Here is a 25,567-nt window from a genome sequence, read left to right on the forward strand (position 1 = left end):
TTTTTCCTCTTTTTTAAAGAAAAAAATATTCCCAAACTGGAAAACAAAGGAAATCCACTTCCCCCAAATCACACGAAACTCACATTAGGGGCCTGGCGGGAATCCATGGAAACCAGGAAACCCGCTGTTAACCCTGTATGGTGCTAAAGGGTGGGGTGGGACCTGGGCTGCTCCAAGCCCGGGACCACTGTTGCAGGCCCTCCCCGATGCTTCTCCCAGGGAGCTGGTCTCGGTGGCACTGCCCAGAGCGGAGGTAGGGTGGAGCTGATGCTGGAAGCTCCTGCCTTCGAAGCACCAACTCCCCCTTCCACTCATGGCCCAACCTTGGGAGGCAAGAGAGGAGGGGTTCATGCACTCCAGGGAGGCCCCAGGGGATCCAGGGGCTGGGCCAAGTGGGAGAACCTGCCAGGCAGCTGCCCACACCGTGCCACACTGTGGAATCAGGGCCGAGCCCACTCACAGGCTTTGGGAATACACAGGCCAGGCGCTGTGGGTACTGCAGTGCCCTGGCAGAGGGGGAAGGAAAGGACTGGCGGTTCAGCTGCCACCTTCCCTCATGCCAGCCTTGTACGCAGGGTGGGTGTGAGAGCAGACGGACAGTGCCCTCGGGGTTCCTGCACCCCACTCTCACATCCGTGAGGCTGAGACTCCAGGCCTGGGAGGTTGTGTGCCGAGGTTGGTGGCGGTGTGTCTGTGTTTGCACGCACGTGGGCGAATTTTTCTAAAAAGGCTGAAAATATTTACAGGTTTGAAGTTGAAACGCAAACAGGAAAAGCCCTTTAAAAAGTGAGTGTAGTGGATATTCAAAACAGGAATCACCATGGAAACACCACAATATTTGCTTAAATTGACACAAAGGTTGCCGGTAGCAGGGCACCAACTTTCTTTGGCCACATTTTTTTGGCCCAACACCTATCACAATGGAATCTCACCCTCTTTTCTTTTTTATGAGATGTAAGGGCACAGTACCAGAATGGAGAGGGGGAAGGAAAGAGAAGTAGCCAAAATCACCATCCTGGTAGCTGCAGGGACACCTGTTGATTCCATTTTTAGAGACTTCCCATAAGGCCATCAGGGGGTCATGGGAGCAGCTGGGAGCTGGTGGAGGGAAAGTCTGGAGGGAGCAGGAGGTTGGGGAGGCCAAGGGTTAGTTTGGTTGCATGGGTCTAATCTGGTTTCCAGCGTCAGCTTGATTCATTGTCAGGCTGACCTTTCACCTCAGGTGCCAAATCTAGGGTGTGATCGCTCTGTTTTTACCTGGGGTGGCACCTGATTGGCCTATTTTTGTTTCTACCTGTTTGATTCTTTTATTAGGTGCGACGACTGCATAGCAGTTGGCTAATAATTGTGCAAAGGGTGCATTTGTTGTAGGGTCAGGCATGGCACGTACCACGGCAATGCCATCTGCAGATTGGTAGGCAAGGTCCAAGAATCTCTTACCTCGCTGGCCTGTTGCCGGGCAAGGTGTCCGAACCTTACCCTCCATTGTCCTTCTCTCTGAGTAGCTCTGTGGGTCTCAGTTGTAGCCTAATAATCTGTTTTCCTTTCTCCTTTTGGTAGGTAAACAGACCTCGCTGAGTGAAGGCAAAGACCCTCTCCAGCCCACCTGCCTTTCCCGCTGTTACGGCGTCGACCCGTCCTGTAGAAGGGGGTCCTGCAACTCTTGTGGTGTGTGTTGGAATGGACTTCGGACCCCGGCTTCTTGGGATGCAAAGGTAGCTGCTCCCCACTCCCAAGATGCCACTGGGAAACGTGGGTGGGAGCTGTGATTGACGAGGTCAGGGCTTCCTTCTTAGGGGAGGGACTGCGTAGGCCTTTCTCAGCGGTGGTAGCTTAGCCACCCCAAGTGAAAGTGAGAATTTGCAAGTTCGAGAAAAGAGCCGGGGCCTAGGGACGGGATATCTGCATTTTGGCCCTGGCTCTGCTGTCGACACGCTGCTTTTTCCCCTCTGGACCTCTGTTTCCCCACCTGTAAAATAAAGAGGTTGGAATAACTGACCCTGAAGAATCCTCCCAGCATTACCATTGTATGACACTGAATGGTGCCAGCGGCGTGCAGGTGCTCCGGGTGAGGCCTGTGCCCTGGCAGCCACTGCTCCTGGAGCTACGTGTCAGGTCATTTCTGAACATCACCTGTGGGAGCGGTAAGTCCAGCCTGTCTGTGTGTCCAGCGGCTCCTGCTCTGCTGTGAGCTCCTGCGTGACTTGTTGGGGCTCTCCTGGTGGCCCGCCAGCCCAGGCAGGACCCTCCTTAGAGAAGAGGCCACAGGTATCTTTTGACCCCGGCTCAGAAGTAGCCCTTGCTTAAGGCAAGTACTTACGCCTGAGCTGGGTAGTCTACAGGGCTGGTACTGTCAGATATTTACCTGCAGGTGTCAAACTTGGCAGTTCTTGGGCTGGAGGGTTGACACACAGCAGGTGACTTACCACGTATTGATCATTAGTCAGTATTCTCTTAAGACCCGGAGGGAACCAGCCCAGAGGGGTTGGGCGTTGGTAAAGTTGACAGACAGCATCTAAGGGTGGGGGCTGAGGCTGAGGGCCTAGAGTGTGGCTGGGAGGGCAGGGCTGGGGGCTGCTTCTCTTGCGTGTGTCAGGCCGGAGTCCACAGCCCCGGCTCACCCACCTGTGCTCTCCCTCCCATGGGCGCCCAGGGCAGACGTGTCCTGCCCCTCCCTCCAGTGGCCAAGTGCTGCAACTCTGGACTTTGAACTTGCAGGGAGGAAGCACTTGCAGAGATGGGTGCCTTGGTGCCCACTGGGGTTTGCGTGGTCCCCAGAGCTGCAGGCCTGGTCATTTTGGGCCATGCCACCTCGGGAACTAGCAGAAGCCCTGGATAAGGCCTAGAGATTTGCAAATCAGATGTAAATGTGGCCTTGGGTTGTTGTGGTGGAGCAACCATGTGTCTGAGACTCTTCTTCCTGGTGTCCAGAATGCGATCACCCTCCAGGAATTGGTCCATCCGCATTTAAGATGTACGGCTGTTGTCCCCTGATGGCGATGGGGCCGTGTAGACTGTTGGCTGTGCAGCCCTCTGGCCGGGTCAGCACCGGCACCTGTACTTCTCTGCTCCTTCCTGGGCTCTTCTCACTCGACTCCACTTCCTTGATGATCACGGGTCTTGGGATGGCAAGCCCACGCGTCTTTGAGCCTCTGGATGGTCTCCCTGGCTCCCTGTACCCTGTGCGCGAGCAGGTTGCCAGAGTGCCTGTGGAGCCCCTTTCCAGGGGGCGGTGTTTGCCGGTTCTGTCCTCAATGGCAGGCTTTCTGTTTTCTTCATTCCCTCGGCAAAACATGCCCATTAGCTTTTCCCTTTCTGAAGTTTCCACTCACTGTTGACTCCCAGGGGCCGTGCCAGCTGGGATTTGCACCCGGCATGGGGTATGGGCTCCACGAGTCCTCTGGGACTCCCGCATCCTGGCACCGGCCGTCTCGGGCTTGATAATGAAGCTTGGGAACTCAGAGGGCTCCAGGTGGGAATGTCATGGCCGAGCCCCTTCTCACTCACCCAGCCCTTTGGTCACAGGCTAGGGTCTTGTGTGGCAGGGGTGACCCGTGGTCTCAGAGGTAGCCTGCCTCACCACACCAGAGTGTGGGCTTGGGGCAAGTCTGTGCTCAGGCCTGGTCTGCAGGCCTGATCCTGTCTGACTCGGATTCTCCCCACTTCTGGCTACGCCACAGAAGATCTGGTTATGTTTATTCAACAGTTATGGAGGGCCTGGTGTCTTCCGATCACTAGGGACAGAGTGATAAGACGACCGGCTCTCACGGAGTGCTGGTTGGGTAAGCGGACAACAAACAAACCCACAGAAAACAACCAGGAAATCATTAGTGCGGAATGGAAATGGATGAGGTGGTGGGAAGTGACTGGGCAGTCAGAGGAGGCTCCTTAGAGGAGGCAACAGTTAGCTGAGATGGAAGGATAGGAAGTGGGTAGCCATCCGAAGAGCGTTGGACTATTTCAGCAGGGGAGAACTAGTCTGGAGGAGCTGAGGCCGAGAGCTCAGGGAGCTCAGGGGACAGAGAGAGGCCCCAGTGCTGGGAGGTGGATGGGGTGGGGCTGGGGTAGGTAGGACGTGATGTGCCGGGGGAAGTTGGGACGTTATTCTTTGGGTGACAGGCAGCTGCTGGAGGGTTTCAAGCAGGGAGGTGAAGTGATCTGATTTTGTTTTTAAAAGGTGGCTGGGGCTGCCGTGCTGAGAACGGATTGGCGGTGGCATGAGCAGAAACGAGGAGGCAGCCGCCTGAGTGAGAGTCTGGATTCAGCCACCGGGTTAAATGCTGGGATGGGGCTTTTGGTGGTTTTAGGAACCAAGTGGACGCTTTCTCTTCACCCTGGGAATGTCCCACAGACAGGCTTTTGTTGTTGTTGTTCCTTTCCTCCATTTGACATCAGTAAAAGTGGCTGAGACAGAAGGGGGAAATGGGGAGAAGGGGGCAGGGTCCATGTGTGTTTAAAGGGAGAGTAAAGTGGTCTTGCTGATGGATTGAGTGGGGGAAGAAGAGACCAGACCCCAGGGTGACACTGGCATTCCAGGCCCCCGATGCCTGGCCCTGCATCTCCTCTCTCTCACCTGACAGTGCCAAGGGGAGAAGCACCACCCTGGGCGCTGTGCTCGTTGCTAAGAAAGCTTGCTGGAGTGCATTAGGCGCCCCTCGGTCAGCACCATGTGGAGGGGAGGCCTAAGGCCTGCTTGCATCTAGCACCAATTTCAGCAGGGACTTTCCAGCTCCCTGTCCTTTTGGCCCTAAGATGCTGCACTGAAGCCTGTTTTGTGCCTTGGCTCCACGGGTTCTGTACTGGGTCTGAGGTTGGGCCTAGAAGCTCGTATAGTTCCTCTCACTGTGGCTTTAAATGTGATCTCTGTGCCTGGATGCACAGAACCTCAGTTGATCAGCTTTGAGAGCTGAAAAATGGGTTTGTCTAAGACCCCCTCACTTCCAGACGGCCAGCACAGTCTCCAGCCCCAACTCATGGGCAGGGATCCTGGCCATGGAAAGACATGGAAAGTCTTTCCACAGTTCACAGTGTGAATTGCCGTAGGTACCTCATCAGACTTGACCTAGGCCACTGTCCCTTTTTCCAGGGATCCTGAGCTGAGGCTCCACTCTCCTGGGTCCTGGTATCATCTGCCTGGGCCAGGACAAGGCAGGCAGTCCCAGCAGCGATGCTGTAACAGCCAAGCCATCCCCGACCCCCCTGGGTGGGCGCTGCGTAGCCCAGACAGCAACCAGAGCCTGTGGAGTGAGTGTGAAGCTGTCCCGGCCGGCTGCGGAGGCCCCAGTGAGGACTTGCCCATGCTGGCAACATATTCGCAGCAGTATGGGCCAGCTCAGCCCTCCAGGAAAGCTCTGGAGGCCTGACCTCCAGGGGGAGTGACAGGAGGGAGCAGAAGGGCGGGCTGGCGATGACGTCGTGCGGGGGGTGATGGGAGGGGTGATGGGGATGTCCCAGGCGCGCAGCTGGTGCCTCTGGCTCCACGGGGGTGTCAGCCAGTCTTCCTGGGTGTGTCTGCCGGCATCAAAACACTGGGCTGAGCCCTGGGGGAGGGTGCGTCTGGGTGGGCAGGCGTGTGTGTCCGTGCATGCATGGGAGGCTCTTCTGCTTTCTGCCTCCGTGGCCTGCACTAGATCCATGGCCTTCACTCCTAACTGGACTGGACAGTTCTAACTCCGTCCTCCAGGGCTTTGATCTGGTGTGGGGCTGGCCGCTCCAGAACCTGCAGCTGGGGTGGAGGCGTGGAGGGGCGGGATCTGGAGAGGGAGGTGCTGGCTGAGGGGAGCGGGGGCCCCTGTCCTCCACCCCCCCGCCCGGTGACACCCTGGATCAGTGGACTCCAAGGTCGCAGCCACTTTGTGCTGGGCAGAGACGTGATGGGGAGACGGTGTGGGAAGAGTTACTGATCCTTCTGGCTTCTCATCTGTGTGAGGATTCTGCCTGGTGTTGCCGACATCCCTGCCTTGGGCCTCCTTCCCCAGTTCTCCCTTGTGCCTCCCGCCTTCCTAGCAGCGTTGGAAGCCTCTGGGTTCCACCAGGCGCAGACCCAAGGGGTGAGGGATTGGGCAACGCTGGCAGCGCCTGCCCGCCTGGAGCTACCCAGGGTGATGCACTCGCTCCAAAGGGGACAGCGGCCCGCGGCTTTGGGAGGGTTAACATCTCGTGGACGAGGGGAGAAGCACTCTGCTCTGCCTCCGTCCTGTGACCTTGGAGCCTCCACGGGGAGAACATGCTGGCGTTGGAGAAGTGACGGCAGGTTTTGCACACGAGGGGAGTCCCAGTGGCTGGGAACGCGTCGTCTTCCCTGGCAGACCTTCAGGTTCCCCCGTTCTGTCTTCTCCCAGGTTCCCTGGCCTCTCTGATTCTAGAATCCACCCAGGTATAGTCCTGGTCCGGGAGAAAGTCCTTCAGCCCAGAGGACACCACGCTGAGGCATGAGGCCGCCCCCCTGGGCCTCCCCACACCGTCAGCTGCTGGTCCTCTATTAAGTCAGCCTTGGGGATGGTCCCCACCTTCCGCTCACCACCCAGCTTAGTCTGGTTTCTTGGCCCTTCAGGAGCAGGAGCCTTTTCTGACCCTGAGCCGCCTTCTGCTAGCCTGCGCTTGGGACCCCTGCGGCCCTGGGCGGTTGAGGGGAGGGAAGGTGTAATTAATCACTAGTTTCTTCTCCAGAAATGCTAATCGGGAAAAGCAATTAAAAGTAACTTTTTTCCCTTAGTAATCTGTGTTGAGAGCTGGTAATGAAGTTTAGGGCCGTTGTGACTCAATATTTCAGCTTCACCGACTCAAGTCAAAACAATCCAAGCCCAGGAGTTTGCCGGCAGCAGAGCTGGGCCCGGGCAGCAGCTGGGAGCCCTGGTGTTCCCCCTCGTCACCGTCGTCCCACCCCGTGCTGTTTCCCGGGCAGAGAGAGTAGCAGTCCCAGCTGGTAGGGCAGGGTTGGGGTGGCGAGGAGATGGGTCCCCTAGGACATCCCTGGGAGGCCCAGAACGTGGAAAGGCATCTAGGGGATGCTAGGACCAGGATACAAGTAACACTTGGTGTGCTGCAGAGCCAGGGGAGGGCGGGCTCGAATAGGGTTGTGGGGGAAAGATGGGTGTCTGGGGAGCCCACTGAGGTCGGCCAGGGCTCAGCCACATGGGACTCAGAGCCAGAAGAGGTGGTGGTCCAGATCCTGACCTCTAACCTCCGGTCATTCATTTTTCGTTTTCGTCTATTTTTCAAGCATTACTGATGCTTGGTGACACTACAGACCGGGTTGGAACTGCAGCAGTGAACCAACAAGGCAAGAATTCCTGTCCTTGTGGCATCAGCATTTTTGTGGAGGGAGGCAAATGATAAATGAGATAAAGAAATAAAGTAGATGTTGGATGGGACGTGTGTCGGGGAGAAAATTGAAGCACGTTTGGGGAATAGAATAGAATAGGGAGTGTGTGTGGCGGTGGATGGCCTGTCAGCTTAGGTGTGGTGTCTGGGGAGGGCGTCCCTGGGATGGTGACATTTGGGTAGGAGAGAAGGAAGTGAGGGAGCGAGCCACCCTAATTAATATCTGGGAGAAGAGGGTCCCTGTTGGGGGACAGCAAGTGTGAGCTCCCAGAGGCGAGAGCGCCCCTGGCACGTTGGAGAACAGCAGGGAGGCTGGTGTGGCTGGAGTTGGGGAGATGTCGTGTGAGGTCAAGGGGGTCGGGTAGGGGGGGCCCCAGATCCTGCAGGCCTTGGAGCCATCGTGAGAACTCAGGCTTTTGCCCCGAGTGGAATAAGAAACTTTTTGAAGAATTCTGAGTGACATGATCTGCTTAGGCACAAGCTCTTTATTAAACAGCAAGACCCACTGTGGCTGGCTCCTGCTCTCACGGGCCGCCTGCGCCCCTGTCCAGGTGCGTCTGCACGAACCCCCGAGCCCCCTCCGAGGGGCTCTCCTGAGCGGACGTGAGGAGTGCAGAGGGGCTGTGAGCAATCGCCCTGCCCCAGCCCTGCCGCCGGCACAGCCCCACCTCGGGGAGCAGTTCAGAAACGGGGTCTTGTCGCTTTAAGCTGCCCCCCGGCCCGGCTTCCCTGGCCTGCTTTATCTGAAGTCCAAGCGCATGTTGTTCCCCGACCGATCTGCTTTAGCTAATTAATAATCTGACAGGAGCCACCCAGGGGATTAGCCGCTGAGCCGAGCTCCACCAAGCCCCAGCAAATGAGTCCTGTACTCCTTGGGGACATGGAGGTGACTTTGGGGGGTGCGGGGAGACGGGACCCCTACAGGTGAGCCATGGTGTTGGGCAGTGCAGTAGTGACCAGTGAGGGGAGAGGGCAGGTGGGGACAGTTGTGAACAGGGCCCCTTGAAAGGAGACCGCTGTCCCAAGACGGCGGGGGTCTCTGCTCTCCCTCGCTGCCCCTTCCAGTCTTGCTCACCCACCAGAAACCGTCCCCACCGGCCAGGTGCTACCTGCCGAGGAATGGGAGAACATTGCCAGATTTAGCGAATAAAAATACAGGGTGCCCGGTGAAATTTGAGTTTCAGACAAACAGCAAATCATTTTCAGTGTAAGTATGTTCCATTTTCAGTGTAAGTATGTTCCATGTTCCGTGTTTTGGACATACTTACACTAAAAAAAAGTTTTCGCCGTTTAACTGAAATCAGAGTTTGCCGGTGGTCCTGCGTTTTCTCAGGCAACCCTGAGCACCTGGGGCCAGAGGCTGTGGGACTCCCTCCCTGGAACAGCCTGGAGCTCCCTCTGGAAGAGGCAGCGCCCTTGGGGGGCTGCTTGGGGACTTGGCAAGCAGGGTGGGGCTGGGGCACAACGACCCGCTCACCACGGTACTGGGAGGGGAGGATGGAGCGAAGGTCAGCCACCTGCCAACGTCTCCAACCTCTGGGCCCAGGTGGCCCTTGGCTGAGTGGAGTCCAATTTCCCTCCAAAGGCACTGTGGTCCCCGGGCTGGGGAGCAAGTCCCAGGGCCACTTCCGCCAGGTGAGGCTGTCGTCTGGGATCAGTCCGTGGCATCTCCTGAGGTTGAGGCCTGAAGTTCCTGGGGTCATCTGGGTTAGGTGGTCATCCGCTAAAGGCATCTGCTCTGAGCCCAGGGAGAGGCCGGAGGGATGGCTCCCTGTGTGGGAGGGGGCCAGGCCAGGTCCGCCACGAGGTCAGGGACAACAGCCTGCCCTGCAGGGCCACCTCCATGTTGTGAGGCCTCGGGGCACTGACCAGAAATACCCGTCTGCCCACCTCTCTGAGCTACCCTGAAGGCTGCCAAGCAGCCCCTTGCCAGCTTCTTAGGGAGGGTGTGCCATCCACTGGGACTAGGCTGCCTGGGATGTCATTCCAGGGGTGGGGAGGGGGTCTTTATTGGAAAATGTGATGGCATCCTCACTGCTCCTTCTCATGACCTCTCTCACCCGGGCTCCATTCCCAGGGGTCAGAGAAGTCGGGGCGGCGAGAGGGGCCTGCTGCCAAATGGTGGTCGTCCAGCCTCCTGCAGCCAAGGGGCCTGATGCCAGGTGGGCACTGCCCCTGAGGGGCGAGCTCTGGCTCCCGCTGTGTTCTCTGGGAGTTAACAGCATCCTGTGTAGAGAGGCCTCTTCTCCCCCAGCCCCGGGCTGCCCTCCTCCCAGCCTTTCCCGGCACAGCCAGCTGGGGAGTCTTGTGGTGGGAGCAGAAGGGGGCTAGGGGTGCCGAGCCTGGGGGAACCTCTTCCGCTTCCCGAGCTCTCAGCCTCTTCCCCAGCGTGCCCCGCGGTTTGGCCCTGTTTCGCAAGCCGTCTGCTGCCCATGCTGCCTCTGACCGACATCGTTAGCATGGGTATTTATATTTCATTAACGACATTAAGCCCAAATGGCATTAAAAGCAAAGCTGGTGATAAATAGCTTATTAATAAACAGGGAGTGCTCCGTGCTGCCTGGCCTCTCCCAGCCCTGCATTAACCCTTGCTGCCCCAGATAAAGATGCTTCACCCCAAAGATCATCCCCGCGAAGATGGGCCCGGAAGAGCCGGTCACCTGTCTGCATTCTCTTGACAGCTCTGAGGTCAGTGCCTCTTGGATCCTGGGCAGGCCAATCCTGGGTCACTCGGGCTCACGAAACCCGGCCAAACCCCTCACAGCTTCTGATCAAATCATCATTACCCTCTCCTCACTAGTTTTGATCCTGGGCATAAAAAATTCAGGAAATGTGGCTTTCTGGGCTGTAAGCTCAGAACTTCCCCATGACTTTGTAGCGCTGTCTGAAAGGAAGCTTATAGAATATTTCGAATCAAAAAGACTGATGCTTATGAAAATAACAGCAGTCATGATCTCAGCGAACGTGTCCTGAGCGTAACTGCGAGCAGGCCTTCTGCCCACCACACCACATGCACCAGCTCCCGGCCACCCCGAGGGTCGTCCAGCTCAGGCTCATTTTTGACGTGGGAAAACCGACGCCCAGAAAAGTGAAGCAGGGTCACCAGCTAGAGCCCACGTCACACAGCTGCTGGCACTGGGGCACGGGCTGCCGAGCGATGCTGGGCTCCAGTCATTGTGCAGTCTCCCCTAAAGCAGGACCTGTTGCAGAGGGCCATCCCGCCTCCTGGGCCTCGGACCTTCCAGGGCTTCTCAGCTGCGGCTCCAGCCTTGCTTGACTCCAACTCCTTGCCCTTGGGACCCCACTGCTCTGTTACTCTACACCCCTGCCTGGGCCCAGTGTGCCTGCACAGGCTGGCCGTCTAGAGGGCACAGCCATGCACCTTGCAGGCCATCACCCCTCCTAGGACCTAGAGGTGCCAACAGAAAGCTAGTGGAGTGTCCGTGGTGCTGTAGAGGCCCCAGTGGGCTTCTGCTTCTGGTTGGAGCAGCTTCTATGTGGTGCCCTCCCGCGGGGGAGGGGGTACCGGCCAGGCCTTATTTGTTTGGAGTTTTAAGTTGGAGTCTCTTGGACGTAGAGCCATCTCTTAACACTTCCAAGAAATAGGGGCACTACCCGCACCGATCCCACCCCAGCTCCCTAACTGAACTGACTGAAGGCAGGAGGAGAAACTGGAACCTGTCTGAACTTTGGCCCCACCTAGAACTCTCAGTCCTGCAAACCTGAACCAGGCTTCTCATTGTCCTCCCTGCCCATCTGGGGCTGTCTGGGCCCAGGCCTGGCAGAAGGGGAGAAGGGCCTCTCTCGGGGTTTTGCAGCGTAGAAGGGAAAGATGGAGGGGAGCCTGAGGGGAAGATGCCGTGTGGTTCCAAGGGGAGGATGGCGGTAGAGGGCGCGTCGCCGGGACCATCTGGTTGTGTCTGGTGAGCACCTGGGGAGGATGGAGAGCTAATTAATTAGCAGGACTCCTGCAGCCTCTGCCAGGGGCCTGGACTGCTGCTCTCAACACATTCCCAAGCTGGGAAGGAAGTTGGTGAGCAGAAGCCACAGGGCTCCTCATCCAAGAGGAATTCCACTTATCCCAGTGGCTGGAAGTCTGACCACCCCCCGCAGAGCAAAGCAAGCAGGAGGGGATCGGGCAGGAGGCCCTTCCTGACTGACATGATAACTGGGACTGCCTCGGAAGGTCGGATTCACTCCTGCTTCTCCTCCCGGGAAGACCTTCCAGCTTGCTGTGGCCGTGCAGGCCTCAGACATCACAGCAGGGCATGGCAGGTGGCTGGGAACGGGGTCACGCGTGTCACCTACATTACACTTGGCGTACGTTAAACCAGCGCCCAGAGAACCCAGTACAGAGCAGCAGGGGAAAAGAGGTCAGCCAGGCCTGCCCCTGCCTAGATCTAGTGGTCAGACGGGAGAACTAGTTGGGAGCAATGTGTGATGGAGAGAGACTTTGGAACCAGGCCGGCCTGAGTTGCACTCAGGTCCACTGTTCTGTCGATGTGTGGTTGTCACTTCACCACGCTGAGCCTCAGCGTCCTCCCCTGTAAAATGGGCACGGTAGTACCTTCTGTGCAGGAATGTTGTCCCTAGAGTGCCTGGGACCCTTAGATGCCGAATGAGGGGTAGCTGCCCCCCTATTGCTGTTAGACCTACTCCTAATCTGTTGTGTTAAAGTTCTGTTTGAGAAAGGGGAGAGGAAATGGCTAAACAATACCATGTGTAATACAGCAGGGCATGGCCTGCCACTCTGACTGGGAGGCCAGTCCACTCAGTGGGGATTCTGGAGCCTGTCCTCCTGTGCTCGGCTTAGAAGGGGCAGGAACGGAGGAGAGCCCGTGAAAGGGGAGCGCAGTGTACCCCACTCTCAGCGAGTGCCCGTTCTAAAGGGGAGCCACATGTGAGTGTGACACTGGTCGCAGGCAGCTGTGGGGAGCAGGACAGGGGTCTTCAGCGTGGTTGCCCCTGCTGCCTCTGATGCCAGCTGTGGGGAGGCAGGGTCTCCCTCTCCCCGACTTGATTGTGCCCACTTGTAGCGCACTGGCCTTTGGCTGTGAGCCCACTTCACCATCCTGCCACCGTGAGAAGGCAAGGACCGGGACGCCAGCGTCTGCTCCCTCCTTCACGTGGGCTGGGATGTGTTCTCCTCCCGGGCTCCTTCACAGACTCTGGGTAGAATGCCTCCCTTCTGCCGCTGGGACCTGGCCTTTGTTATAACATCAGTGGAGGCCATTGCTTCCGCCGCACCTGGCACGTGCTGGTCTTGGCACTTAGCAAGTCCCCCCCACCTGTGGGATTTGACTGGCCCACGGGGTTCTGTTTGTATGAGAGGCAAGAGCATGGACACACCCCCTCTGCAGGCCGCCACCTTCCCAAGCACAGTGTATCGTTTTCTTCCCAGCCCCATCCTTAGTCCAAGGTCGCCTGTGTTCTTCAAAGGCCAGAGGCCGGACGGGGACTTGGGAGGGGGTCATGGAGTGGCTGGTGCCTCCTTGCTTTCCTTGCCTTGGTGGAATGGCACAGCGGCTGGGGGTTTCTGTCACATGCCACTTGTCACTCAGAGGATTTCTGAGAGCGCACCTCTGGTTAGGAGGGTCCCTGCAGGGAGAAGCCTGCTTTGCCCACAGGATCTCAGAGCCACCCAACTCCACACGGGCACAGGAGAGGGGCTGGGGAGGGGGTCGCAGCCTGAAGACAGCTCCGGGGAGCGGGTAAAGTGCTGCTGAGTGGGAAGGTTGGTCAGTGGCCAAGGAGCTGGGCCTTGTGGCTTGATGGGCAGATCTTTGAGTGGGTCCAAGTCCACTCCAGACCCAAAGCTTTCTCCTTTCCTTGCTCCCTTGACTGCAGGGCTGGTAGAAACAGCTCACCTTCCCCTTGGCCCACGGCGCTCTGACCTCAGGCCAGCCTCCGTGGGCTGGAGCATAGGGAGGCCCTGGGAGAAGGACCCAGGACCTGGGCTGGCCCTTGCTCGGGGTGTACAGTGCCCTCTTGGCTCTGTGCCAGCCCCCAACATGGGCAGTGCCTGCCTGTTCAGGGAGCACTCTGATGCCCATCACAGGCAATGGTAGCCTTCATCTGAAGCCACTGGACTTGAGGGGAGGGAGGAGACCACATGCATATTCCTTCCTCAGGGAGCTTTCACCTACTTTCATTTTCTTTTCGCCACTATTTTTTCTTGGGGTCTAATTAAAGACTTGGAGCCACTTACAGCCTTCGGTTGGCTTTTTATTTGGGTCTTTGGCAATTACCTCCTGCCCTAAAATAAGTTTCGATGGAGCAGGGGTAGGAGTTTTCTTTTTAGCCAAGTTCTCAGCTTTAATTTTGCCGTGTGTATGTGCGTATGCGCATGTGTGTGTGACGGAGTGTAAAGAGGCCTTTCCTTCGTCCCCTTTTCCAAATCCTACCTCCTACCCCTCCTTCTCACCGTCCCCATCTCAAGTGTCCTGCGGCCAAGGCCGAGCCTGGACAGCAGGAACAGTATGTCCTCAGCATCGCCCTGCCTGGAGTCAGCTCTGTGACAACAGGCAGGTCAGCTGCTGACTCTGTCCCAGTTTCTTCACCTGTGAACGGGGACAGCCGGGCTGGGCCCGCCAGAGGCTCCCCTGCTGTGCTGCTCTGGAAGGAGACCTCTTGCCACAGTGGAGTAGGTCATCCCTGGGGTGTGGGAATCAACCACCAATGCCAACAGGCCATGCTTTCCCCTGCCGGTCAGCACGCTGTGTACTGGAATAGGAGCATGTAATCGTGTTCCCCAAGCTCTCTCCCCGCTTTACCCTCCTCGTCCTCCCGGCCACCCTGAGAGCAGCGCGATCACCCCCACTTTATAGTCAAGGCTCCCTGCAACCAGAGATAATTAGTGGCTTTTCTGATGTCACTTGGCTTATAAGGGAGCAAGCCTTGGGATTCAAACCCAGGTCCTCTGATCTTCCAAAACCCACACCCGGAACCAGCTGCATAATTTGCGGGACCCAGTGCAAAATAAAAATGCAGGGCCCCTCTTGCTAAAATTAAGAATTTTACGATGGCAGCTGTAGGACACTGAACCAAGCACGTGCCCTTCTGAGCGTGGGGCCCTGTGTGACTGCGTGGATTGCCCGCCCAGCAAGCTGGCCCTGCCCGCACCCCCTTGAATCCCCTTCACCTGTTTGCCTCTGTTCCCACCTGCGTGGTGAGGGGCAGGGAAGTTACACAGGGGCCACCTGTGTTCTGTTTCCCTGGCCTCTGCGGCTTTTCCCTGCAGATGCAGCGCTCAGGTCCTCCCCGGTCTTGGCCTGTTGAGGAAGCACTGTACCTTAGCATGACACAGGCTTTCTGGGGTTCCCTGAGCCTCTTAGGGTCCTCTAGGCCTATTTAAGGCCGCCTGAGACTTTAGGTCAGTCAGAGGTGAGGAAATCAAAAAAAGGACAAAGAGGATTTGGCGAGAACTCTCCTTGGGTGGAGGGTGCAGATTTGGGGAGATCAGTCCCTCCAGTCCCACTCAGGAATTCTACAAGGTCTCTGTCAAGCTTAAGCGTCAGGTGACCTGCCCGAGTATCCAGGTCATGCAGGGCTCTAATTGCTGTGTGTGGGGTAGACGGTCAGGCAGCCATCATTGGGCTAACCTGGAAACTTCCTAGCTGGCTGTTGGGGACTTGGAGTAGCCTCGGAATCTTGTGGGGTTCTCAGAAGTTTCCCCACCATGGGTGGCTTGATGGAGCAAATGGCTGGGCGTGTGTCCATGGGTACACTGGCATATGTCTGCGTTCTGGTGAGGACACGGCTCTCTGTGTGCTGGGCAGCTATTTAAATAAGAGCTGTCAGGCTCTTGCCAGCTTCCCTGGAAGGAGCAGCCTTTGCCTGCCCATCTCGGGACCGCGGACCTTGTCAGTGCATGCCTGCCCTGCGTCTCTCCGGCTAAGAAGGAGAAGAAGCCTGGGTACCAAAGTCCTGGAGCTAGCACCCGACCCCCGGCTCTCCCTGCTGTTCTGCTTCCTTCTAGATTCTAGACCTTGGGTGAACTTCAGGATGAAATGCATCCTAAAAGCCACAGCAGCTGTTTTTATAAGGGGGGGATCAACTTTATCTAAAATGGGGGGGACGGGTGGGGGTGGGAATCCCATAGGCAGAAGTTCTGAGGCGCTTTGATCATAGGAGGGAGAGAGTGCCCGAGTTTCCAAGGACTGATTAGATGGCATGCCAAGTGTATTAAATTTTGCAGACATTTTAACAGCAATATGCTAGATAGTTGGGTGTCCCCTGAGGCAGCTGGATTTTTTATATCCTTCACAGAAGGTCGGAACTCTCTTCTGCCTGCCTCCCCGCTCCACCCCGTGCTCCGTGCTTCCGTCTCTCTCTCGCCCTCCCTTTCTTCGACAATTTTCCTTGCTTCTTGCTCTCTGCTCATAGAGAAGCTAAATGACACCTCTGGTCCCTGCCCAACAGAGGGCATTCCGTCCCTCCTGCCCTCCTGTCAGGAGGTCGGGGGTCTCCAGGACGGGGTGGGTATGAATGGGGGACCTGATTTCTATTTTTTTCTTCCCTTTCCCCTTCCTTCTCCCATTTTGGAGACGGTCATAAGACCTTCTCCCTCCCTGCTTATTTTTATAGGAAAAAAAAGGCAGGAAAAGAATCCATCTGGCATATGAATAATTGAAATGGCTCAACTCTGTTCCTGTTGCTGCTGCTTGTTCTCAGCTCCCCCGGCCCCCAGCCCATCCCCCTGAGTGCGGGTCTCTGAGCAAAGGATGTGTGGGCATTCTTAGAAGGTTCTCGGCAGAGGCCCGGGACCCTCCTTAATCTCAAGCCCTTTCTCCCTGTGCATCTGTAGGTCTGGGTGGGGGGCATTTGGACATGTGGTTGGTTTTCCTTCTCGTGCGGACAGCCAGCCCCTGGCTAGAGTCTCTCCAAATACCACTCTAACTAGAATGGTTCCTTCGGCCCTTGGGCCTCAAGGGACAGCTTCTCCTGACCCTGATTTCCCCGAGGGTCCTCCTGGATTTTCTGGTTCCAAGCTCCTTTCCCAGGGTCCCCACCCCTGTGCCCTCGGCTTCAGCAGCCTAGGGGCTCCCGTTTGGGGAACTCGGGCCTTTGTGGGGCTCACTGCACCGCCGTCTTAGCACTGCCTCCAGGGGGCTGCTGCCAGCCCGCACACCGCGGCGCGCGAGCCGCACACCTCTAGCACCTTGCTCAGAGGTCTCGAGTCCTCGCCCACCCACTCCTCTTCCTCTCCTGCCCCTCATCCTGCCCAGCCAAGGGCTTTCGCATTCTTCACTCTGTCTAACACAGCCTTTGGGTCAGGAGCCGTGATAAACCAGAGATTTTTAAACTTCTTTCCACCGACTTGGAAAGTTGGGAGAGTTGGGAGAAAGCAGTGGTCGTAGGTTGGGGCAGGGGCAGGGGTGGGCAGGTAACGGACTCAGCCTGGCTGGAATCGGCTGTCCATTCCCCTTGCGGAGGCTGGACCAGCTGCACACCGAGCCGCCACGTCCGGGCCGAGAATCAACTGTCTCTTTAAAACCATTTAGAGGAAGAACTTTAGTGCATTAATTCTGGATGAAGATGGGTCTCCAGATGACAGGCTGATCCACGTTATTCCCCATAAGACAACTTCCCCTCTCTCCTCCTCCCCCTCCCACCTTCCCGCCCCCTCTGCCCAGCGCTTTGTCGTCATCCATGGCTTGTGGACGCTGACCCGGGGAATATGTGCTTTACGTTGGAAAAGTCAGTACTTCTGTGTGTCTGTTTGGGACCTCATGTTTGTGTCACGTGTGAGGTATTGACATGCAGCCGTGGGTCCTGTGGTTGTAAAGTGCTGTGAGTATGTGTGCATTTCCGAATGGCCCTGGGGGGGTGGGGGGAACGTGTGGGTCACTGCAAAGTGGTACGGGGCGGCGGTGGGGTGGGGTCCCTTTCCCCGGAGCTTTCTGGGTCAGGCACATTAAGGCTCATAAAATGCCTCCGCAGAAAGAGGGTGTGAGCAGCACCGAAAACATTCTAGCTTTTCTGGATTTGTAAAAAAAAAAAAAACAACTACCCACTAAGCAAAAAATAATTCAGATGAAATTCAAATCAGATTTGTTAATATATAACTATATATATGTGTGTGTGTATGTGTGTATATATGTCATTTATAAAGACTCCTACACATGTTGTAAAAGCTGTAAAATGTCTGGCATTCCAGGGCCTGGTACGAATAATTAGATATTTATATCCGATAAAACTGGTTTGATGGGGAAATCGTTTGCCTCCGTGCGGATTCTCAGTTGAGGACGAGTTTCGGTGGTTGGGTTTGTTTTTTTCCCCCGACAGTAAAACCAGGCATTTGGCACCAACAAATGTATTTCCCGTAAATATCTAAATCTCTCTTTTTCCACCGTGGGCTCTGCTAGATGAGCCCTGTCCTGCCAGCCCAGCACTGTTCTCCTCTCCTGCCTTCGCATTTTCGCTGGAGAAATGTGCGTGCGAAGCCCCCTCCCGTCACCCCGAGCCCAAGCTCCAGGCCTCGGATGGGAGTCGGAGCTTGTGCCCCTTGTGTCTGTCCCAAGTCCCCACCCTCCACCCACCGCCAGCCTCGGGGCCCACGGGCCAGCGGGTCTTCTCTCTTCTTCTCTTTGCTCTGTTTCCTCTGAACGGTTCCGTGGAGTGGGGCTTCTGCTCTCGTTCCTTAAGGCCCAGCCTAAGTACTTTTCTGATTTCTTTGATTACCTTCTACCCCCAGTATTCAATTTGTCTCCCCGCTTGCCTGAGCTCTGCTTGACCTCCTGGCCATTGCCTGCAGGGCCTCTACCGCAGTGTGGGGCGGCCCTGGGGAGCCAGTCTGCCTCCCTGCCCGGCTCGGGGAGACCCCCACCCCACCCTTGTTTCTCTTCCATCTGTTTCACAGTCGGGAACAGATGGAGCCAGAAGGAGCCGTGGATGGCTGTGCCCGCCCTCTCCCATTCTACAGATGGGGAGCTGAAGCCCCGAGTGGGGCAGCTGGGGTTCCTCGTGCATGGTGGGGGGCAAACTGGGGTGGGAGGCGCAGCCCCCTGACTTTCCGCTCGTTCTGGGAGCGTGGACGACACACAGACCTCCCTCTGCCCCCCAGCGACCGTTTCTGTGAGACTTGGAGCCAGTGGTCTCACCTCTCTGAGCCTTGCGTCTCTGTATTTGTGACTTGGAATTGGTCATTCTCAGTCGCTGAGAAGAGTAAATGAACCAACACATGACAAGCTCCTAGGCCCTTCCCCGTAATTTGGTGGTGGTCGGTGTTCACCCTGGCTGTGAAACAGCAACTCGCTGTGACCCGGGACTGAGCCGTGCCCACAAAGGCGACACCCATGTGGCAGGATTGCCTTTGCCCTGCCCCTTTCTCCCTGTGAGAGGCCTGTCACCCTTCTGGGAGGAACCTGGCTGGGATCAGAGCACCTTGCAGCTTCCCGGAGGTCAGGCCCTGACTAACTTCAGCCAGGAAGGAAAGTCAGGGAACAGTGGAGGAGTTGGCAAATGCATGTGCTGGAGTACTGAGGTCTAATCAGGAACTGTAACCCCAAAGAGAGGGCCCTGAGGAAGGGGAGGGGTGGACTGCAGCGCAGTTCAAGGGCCGGTGCCATTGTTCTGACAAAGGCCCTTCAGATCCAAGATTTGAAGTCTCCTGAAGGGTCTGTGGGAGGACAGAGTGGCCAAGAATGCTGGGAGAAGGGGGAATGGGCCCAGTGGGGGTGGGGAGCGCCCTCTGGAAAAGGTCTGTTAGCCCAAGTGGGAGCAGTGAGCTTAATTACACGGCGAATGCAGTGAAAATAGACAGCCCTCAATGCGCGCCTGGGGCTGCTGAGCTGGGCCACCCTGGCCATGCCAGCCACGCGTTCCCCCCCAACCGCACCCCCACTCTGGTGCCCGCCTGCCCTCCTGCACCCTCACCAAGGGCACTGTCCTCCCAGGCGGTTCAGGCCCCCGGGAGGATGTTCCCGCCAGTGGCACACACAGAATGGCCCCGCATGCTTCATCTGCACCCGCTCCAGAGAGCAGGAGTGACCGACCACAAGCACACCCAACCAGATCGCACGCGTGCATCTCCCGCAGCTGTAGATTTTTTTTTTTTTTAATGAAAGCTTATTTATTTATTTATTTGGGGCTGTGTTGGGTCTTCGTTTCTGTGCGAGGACTTTCTCTAGTTGTGGTGAGCGGGGGCCCCTCTTCATCGCGGTGCGCGGGCCTCTCCCTATCGCAGCCTCTCTTGTTGCGGAGCACAGGCTCCAGACGTGCAGGCTCAGTAGTTGTGGCTCAGGGGCCTAGTTGCTCCGCGGCATGTGGGGTCCTCCCAGACCAGGGCTCGAACCCATGTCCGCTGCATTGGCAGGCAGATTCTCAACCACTGCGCCACCAGGGAAGCCCAGCTGTAGGTTTAACACACACTTTACACAGAGGGGATCGGCGCCTGGCCTGAAAATAAAAGCGCCCTTCAAAAGACTCTTGGGTGTCCTGTTTTTTTGTTGTTTTTTTCTGTCTTTCTTTCCTCTCCCCCCAAAATTAAAAAAGAAAAGAAAAAGAAAAACTCAACGAGAAACAGAGCCTGAGCTTCCTATGACTGGCTCTCAGAGAAGCCAGTCAAACCTCCCCTTGTTGAGAACATTTTGACAGCATAAAATAGCTGCCGGAATGTGACTTTAGTGAAAAGTAAAAAAAAAAAAAAAAAAAAAAAAAAAAATCCTTCCTTCATGCATATGGAGTTTTTTGGAAAAAAAAATGGTATTTTAATGCTTTCTATTAAATTGGGACTAAAAGTGGTGTCTTAATTTGCATTCATTAGCATATTTGCATATAGATCACTGAAATGGTGGAAGAGAGAAGAGCCTTTAAATGAAAATTCTTTTAAAGGCACAGGCCTGCCTCCCTCTTCATCTCCCTCTGGGATTTATGCCTGATCTTTTCTTCTCACCTCCCACCCCACCCTCTGTGTCCTTGCTGTGAATGGACATGGATGGGAGAGTCAAGGCCCTAGTCTCTGGAGCTAGCTCAGGGCGGAGTCGAGGGGCTGAAGACAGCCCTGGTCCTTGGTCACCCCATGGCCCTGCAGCTCCCAGGGCAGGCAGGACCCCATGCAGGCCTGGCTGGGCTCCCTTATGTCATGGCAGTGGCTCTGGAGGAGGGGCCTGTGTTCACAGCCAGCAGGCAGGTGGCCTCGTGCCCTTGGTCCTCTGCCAGCCATTGTCCTTTCTCCTCTCTTACCCCTCCCCAGGCCATGTTGATGCTGTACCAGCCTGCCAAGGGGCACTGTCCTGCTAGCCACCGGCCTGAGCCCTTGGCCACCTGGCACCAAAGGAAGGGGGTCTGTGGGTACTCCTTCTGGCATCTTCCCCTGTGTCGGGCTCTTGGGACTGAGACCTTCCCCACCCCCTTCCCACCTTCCTCAGCAGGAAGGCCCGTTCACTTATCTCTGGTTCAAATGTCACCTTCTCAGAGGCTGCTGAAGTAGCCCCACCTCTCTCCTCTGTAACTCTCTATTACGCCCCTTGTTTTATTGTCCTCTAGAACTCTTTAGTTGTTTAGTTCCCCACCCCCGCCAAGGCTAAACCTCCTGAAGGCAGGGCATTTGGGTGGCTTTGCCTCTTTCACAGCTGTACACCTGGGACAATGTCTGGCACGTGGTGGGGTTTAGCAACTAGTTGTTAAATGAGTGAGGGGGGCGGGGGCAGGACCCCTGTCAGGGCTGAGACTGCCCCTGGAGTCACTGCCTGGCTGGACACAGTGCCTCCAGGTACTGAGCCCCAGCCTGCTTGGGATGCCCTCAGCCTGGCAGGAGGAGCGGAGGCCAGGAGCTGGTCAGCGCCTTCCAGTCTGATCTGAGGCCCTAAAAGAGAGTGCGGCAGCTCACTCTTGTTCCTTTGGATGGTAGGTTGGAGCCAGGCCTGGCCCTGGAGGATAGGAGGCCAGGGTGGCTTGTATGTAACTTCCAGCCCAGGGGAACAGGGGTCCCCTTGTGGCAGCCTCAGGAACCCCAATGCTACAGCCAATGGAACTCCCTCTCTGGCACCCTTCCCCCAGGTGTAAGGCGTTGGAGGCCCCCAGAAATTTCCAGGTGAGCAAAGGACAGCCCCAGTGTTCTGTAACGACATCACCTTTGCCGGCTGGCCCTGATCTGGGGGGCAGAGTCCTAAGGAAACCCCACCTCTCTCTGCGTTGCGCAGGGGCCAGCCAGGGAAGTGAGGTCTGGCCGCCGGGCTCTGCACATCTCTACTTCACCGCTCTGGTCGGCTGGGCTCTCTGAAAGGCCCCTCCAGGCTGACGGCAGCCTCGGGCTCCATGCCCAGCCCAAGCAGGGAGGGCCTAGGAGGGTGAGGGGGACGCCCAGGCTTGGAGCGGGGCTGTGCCTGCACCGCTAATGAAAATCGGAAACCAGTTGAGCAGGACAAGGTGCCCAGCCAGCAGGTTGTGGGAACAAGGGGCCTAATGGATGTGGCTCGGGGGGAGCGGGGTGGGGGGCGGTGTGGAGCGGATGCCTCATTGATCGCCCAGTGGCTATATTTATCCACCTTGGGTCTGTGGCCCCAGCAGCTGGATGGTGCAGGGATAAATAAATGGCCACTAAAATATTCATGAGCTGCACATGCACATCCGTGGTCAGGGGGACCACCAAGGGCCTTCTCTTCCTTCCTTCGCCCCATCTCTCTGCAGAAGCCTTTCAGGAAATTCCTCCCACCTGGGCCAGGTGAAGTGTGGCACAGCCCTGCTGGGCACTCAGCTGGCCCGGGGACCCTGAGGGAGCGCCTCCTACGCTGGGCTGGCTGCCGGTGCATACCGGCCCCTGCCTTTCCTTTGTCCCCACCTTTGCTCCCGTGCTCCCATGTCCCTGTCCCTTAGTGATGTATTAGGTAGCAAACTTGCTGTTTGCTTGACACTCTGTGTCTCCACTAGGCCATGTAATCCTCAGGGACAAGTTTGTGGTTCATTGGTCCCTATTTCCCACATGGCCTGGCAAGGTGCCTGACAGCCTTGAGAAGGCATTGCACAGGATGGATAACAACTCAGAGGTGGCTTTGAATCTCAGCTCTGCCCTGTCTTCAAAAGTGACTTAACCTCCCTGGGACTCAGTTCCCTCATCTGCAAAGTGGGACTAATAACAGAGTTGCTGGTGCTTCCTAAGTGTGGGCCTGGGACTGCCTGCATCAGATTCCCTGGTGGAGCAGGTTAAGAACTTGGATCCTGGGTCCCTCCAGATCCAGAATCAGAATCTCCGAAGCAGGGGCCTGAGGACTCTACAGGTTTAGTGACCTTCTCCGGTGATTCGCTGCTCACTAAAGTTTGTAACTCCTGTTATCGCCTCATGAGACCTGTGTCCGGGTAGCAAATGGGGTTCTCCTCTGTGTTCTCCAGAACCCAAGAAACGGGGCCAGGAGCGTGAGGAGAGAGGCATGCTTCTGAAGCATGTATTGACTCGGCATTCTGGTGAGGCTGCCTGGCCTGACCAAGCTGAATTTGGTCCAGTAGTGCTCCATGTCAGGGCCTAGAAGTACTGCCAGCACTGCCCATCAGCGACGGGTAGGTGAGACCAGGGCAAGGGCATTTGGGGCACGTCCCACTTTCCAGCTGTGGCCTCTTCAGTATTCCCATGACTTGGGCAGGGTAGTGCCAGGCAGAGCCCCAGAGGGCCCAGACATAGTGCTCTGTGGGGTCTCTTTGGCCTTTGGCTCTCTGCAATTCTTCCCCATTCAAGGAAGGCCAGTTCACAGTACCTTGCCCCTGGCTAGGAGGGAGCGACGTCAGTAGTGTAGCTGCCTGATCAGAGCTGGCTTAGCCGGGAAAGCTCATCCTTCAGCCAGGTGTGCCTGCCGCCACCTGAGGCCGTAAGCTGCTGCCCCTGGATACCCTGGGCACCTACAATGCACCCTGCCCACCTGGTGCAGCCCTGACCATGTGCTGTTTGCCTGTCATGTGGCAGGGGGCCTGTCCCCTGGTAGGCAGATGCCTGTGACTCAGAAACCGTTTGACCCCATTTAACTGAAGAGAGCAGGGTTAAGCCGGCCATCTGTGGTGGGTTCTCTGCGGGCTCAGGGCACAGAAGCCGGGAGTCATTTGGGATGGGTGAAGGTAAAACTTCTGTCCCTGGCACGAAGCTAAGAGGCACCAGCCGCCGTCCCTCCTTCTTGCGTGCCCACCCCCTCCCCCATCCGAAGTTTGATCCAAACAGAAGCAAACTTTGGGGACAGCCCTGGCGCTGCGTGGAGCCAGCTGAGCCTGAGAGTGGCAGCGGGAACAGAGGGAGGCAGCCCCGACAGCCCTGGTGCCTGACTCCGCTGGTCCCCCGTCCCCTCCAAGAGCTCCCCATCCGCGCCCGAGCTTGCAGGCGCCTCTCTCGTCAGCTCAGAATGCAGCTTGGGGCCCGTGGCGGCTCAACCTTTCTCTCTCCCAGAGCCCCGGTCTAATCAACCCCTATAATTTATGCAGAAAATATGATTTATATTTAATTTCACCACACTTGCATTGTTAATTTGAGATGTAATTAACCCGTCGCCATGACAACTAATTTTGTGATGCCGTAAATTACCGCCGTCTTTTCATCAAAATTCAGTTACTTTGGCTCCTGTGTGCAATGTACTGATGCAATTAGGTTGCTAAGGGCAACTCAAAAGTGTTCAATTTCTTTTGTGCAACTGCAGTGGGGTAGAAGCTCCCTTGCGTCCTCCCAGGGTCCCGTTGGCCGTGGGGCGGGGAGTTGGGGGTATGTGACCCGCCCTGGAGGAATGCCCTTGGAAAGCCGGACTGGGTGGGCGCCTGCTGCCCCCCACTTCTCCCCCTCCCATCCTCTTCTCTCCCGTAATTATTTTTAAACAATGACCCCTGGACACATGCTCCCCTTGCCCCCCACAGGACCCCAGGGCAGGCGAAGGGCCTCCCCTCCAAGACCCGGACCCTCTCTCTTACACGTTCCTGTCCCAAGCATTGTGGTGCTCCAGTTAGAAAAAGAGAGGAAACCACCTCGTCTTTCTTTTCTCCTGGTGTCTAACTTGTTTATATAGATCTTCCCTCTCCCTCTCTCTCTCTCTCTCTCTCTCTCTCTCTCTCTCTCTCTTTTTCTTTATTTAAAACAAAAACCCTCTGTGTTGCTTTTGTCACGTTAATTCCCATTTTGCCAACACCAGGGGCCCAGGCAGACGAGTTACCAAGGAACACAAAATTTTAATTAGTGTATTTTAATCATTCAGGCTTTCCTAGCTAATCCACATGCCCTAGAGAATTCTCGAGATGCAGCTCTGCCCTGCTTTACCATTTATTGTTGAGTCTATTATAATTACTGTTAGCAGGTGGGGACTGGGAGATGTTTATTATGAGTTTTTCATCTTTAGTATAATTACCGAAAAAAAACAAAATAAAAAGATGTCGTTGTATTTTGTTTCCTAGAATTTTTTTTTTCCAGGGGAGGGCATGGCCGTGGGATTTCTTCCCCTGCTTCTTCCCAGGCAGGTGACTTGGAGTTTCTGTGCTGGAAGATACTCCTCAAGATCAACACTGAGTCATGCTCAGCACCCCACAGGCTCAGGAGAGGTGGGCAGCGCCGCCTCTGCCTGTCATCTGCTGGGCTAGGCTCTGGGGGTGGCCCTCCCCCTCTTCCCTGTATACGTGGAGAGGATCAGGGCTGAGGCTGATAGGGCCAGGGGTCTATCAGTGCTCCTGCACTGGGCTGGCAGCTCCAACTGGTACGGGCTGGTCTGGGGGTCTGACCAGGGTGGACCTGTCAGGAGTGAGAATATAGCTTTGCATGGTTATAAATACAACATTTATTGAGTGTTTAGTACGTGCCAGGCCCCATGTCATGCTCTTTACCTGCATTATTTTACTTAATCCCTCAGCAACCCTATGAGGCAGATACTAATAACATCTCTGATTTATAGAGGAGGCGGCCAACGTTCAGGATCACAGAGCTAAGAAGTAGGATTCAAACCCAAGTCTGTCCCCGGAGCCCAGGCTCCGACTGCCTATACTGTACTGTCTCTTCTACTAGGTCCTCCAGATGCCACCTCCTCCCAACAGCCTTCCCAGATTGCCCAAGACTGAGTTAGCATTCTCTCTCTGTGTTCCCACAGCTTCACAGTCCTAGCACCTGTCCCACTGTCCCCAGTTGCTTCTCTAAGAGCAGAGGCCAGTGAGGGCAGAGGGCTTCTGCCATCGTCTCTGATGGACCCCTAGCATGTAATTTGGTGCCTGGACAAAGCCGGCTCTCGGTGCAGTCTGTGGGGTAGGAAGACCTGCAGGTGTGTCTGGTAGGCTGCTGCACCCTGAGCCTCCACTT

General features: G+C 56.4%; 1 protein-coding gene across 2 annotated transcripts in view; it reads left to right on the top strand.

Annotated features, from left to right (window-relative positions):
- The window catches only part of CASZ1 (castor zinc finger 1), a 149,919-nt gene that overhangs the window by 31,461 nt on the left and 92,891 nt on the right, over positions 1-25,567 (top strand). For both annotated transcript variants that reach the window (XM_081220862.1, XM_081220863.1), the window contains exon 2: positions 1,561-1,715. The gene's annotated coding sequence lies outside the window, so the exon portion shown is untranslated. The remainder of the gene's footprint in view (positions 1-1,560; positions 1,716-25,567) is intronic.

Source organism: Mesoplodon bidens, assembly GCF_964165515.1.
Source record: "Mesoplodon bidens genome assembly, chromosome: 2".
NCBI classification, from domain to species: Eukaryota; Metazoa; Chordata; class Mammalia; order Artiodactyla; family Ziphiidae; genus Mesoplodon; species Mesoplodon bidens.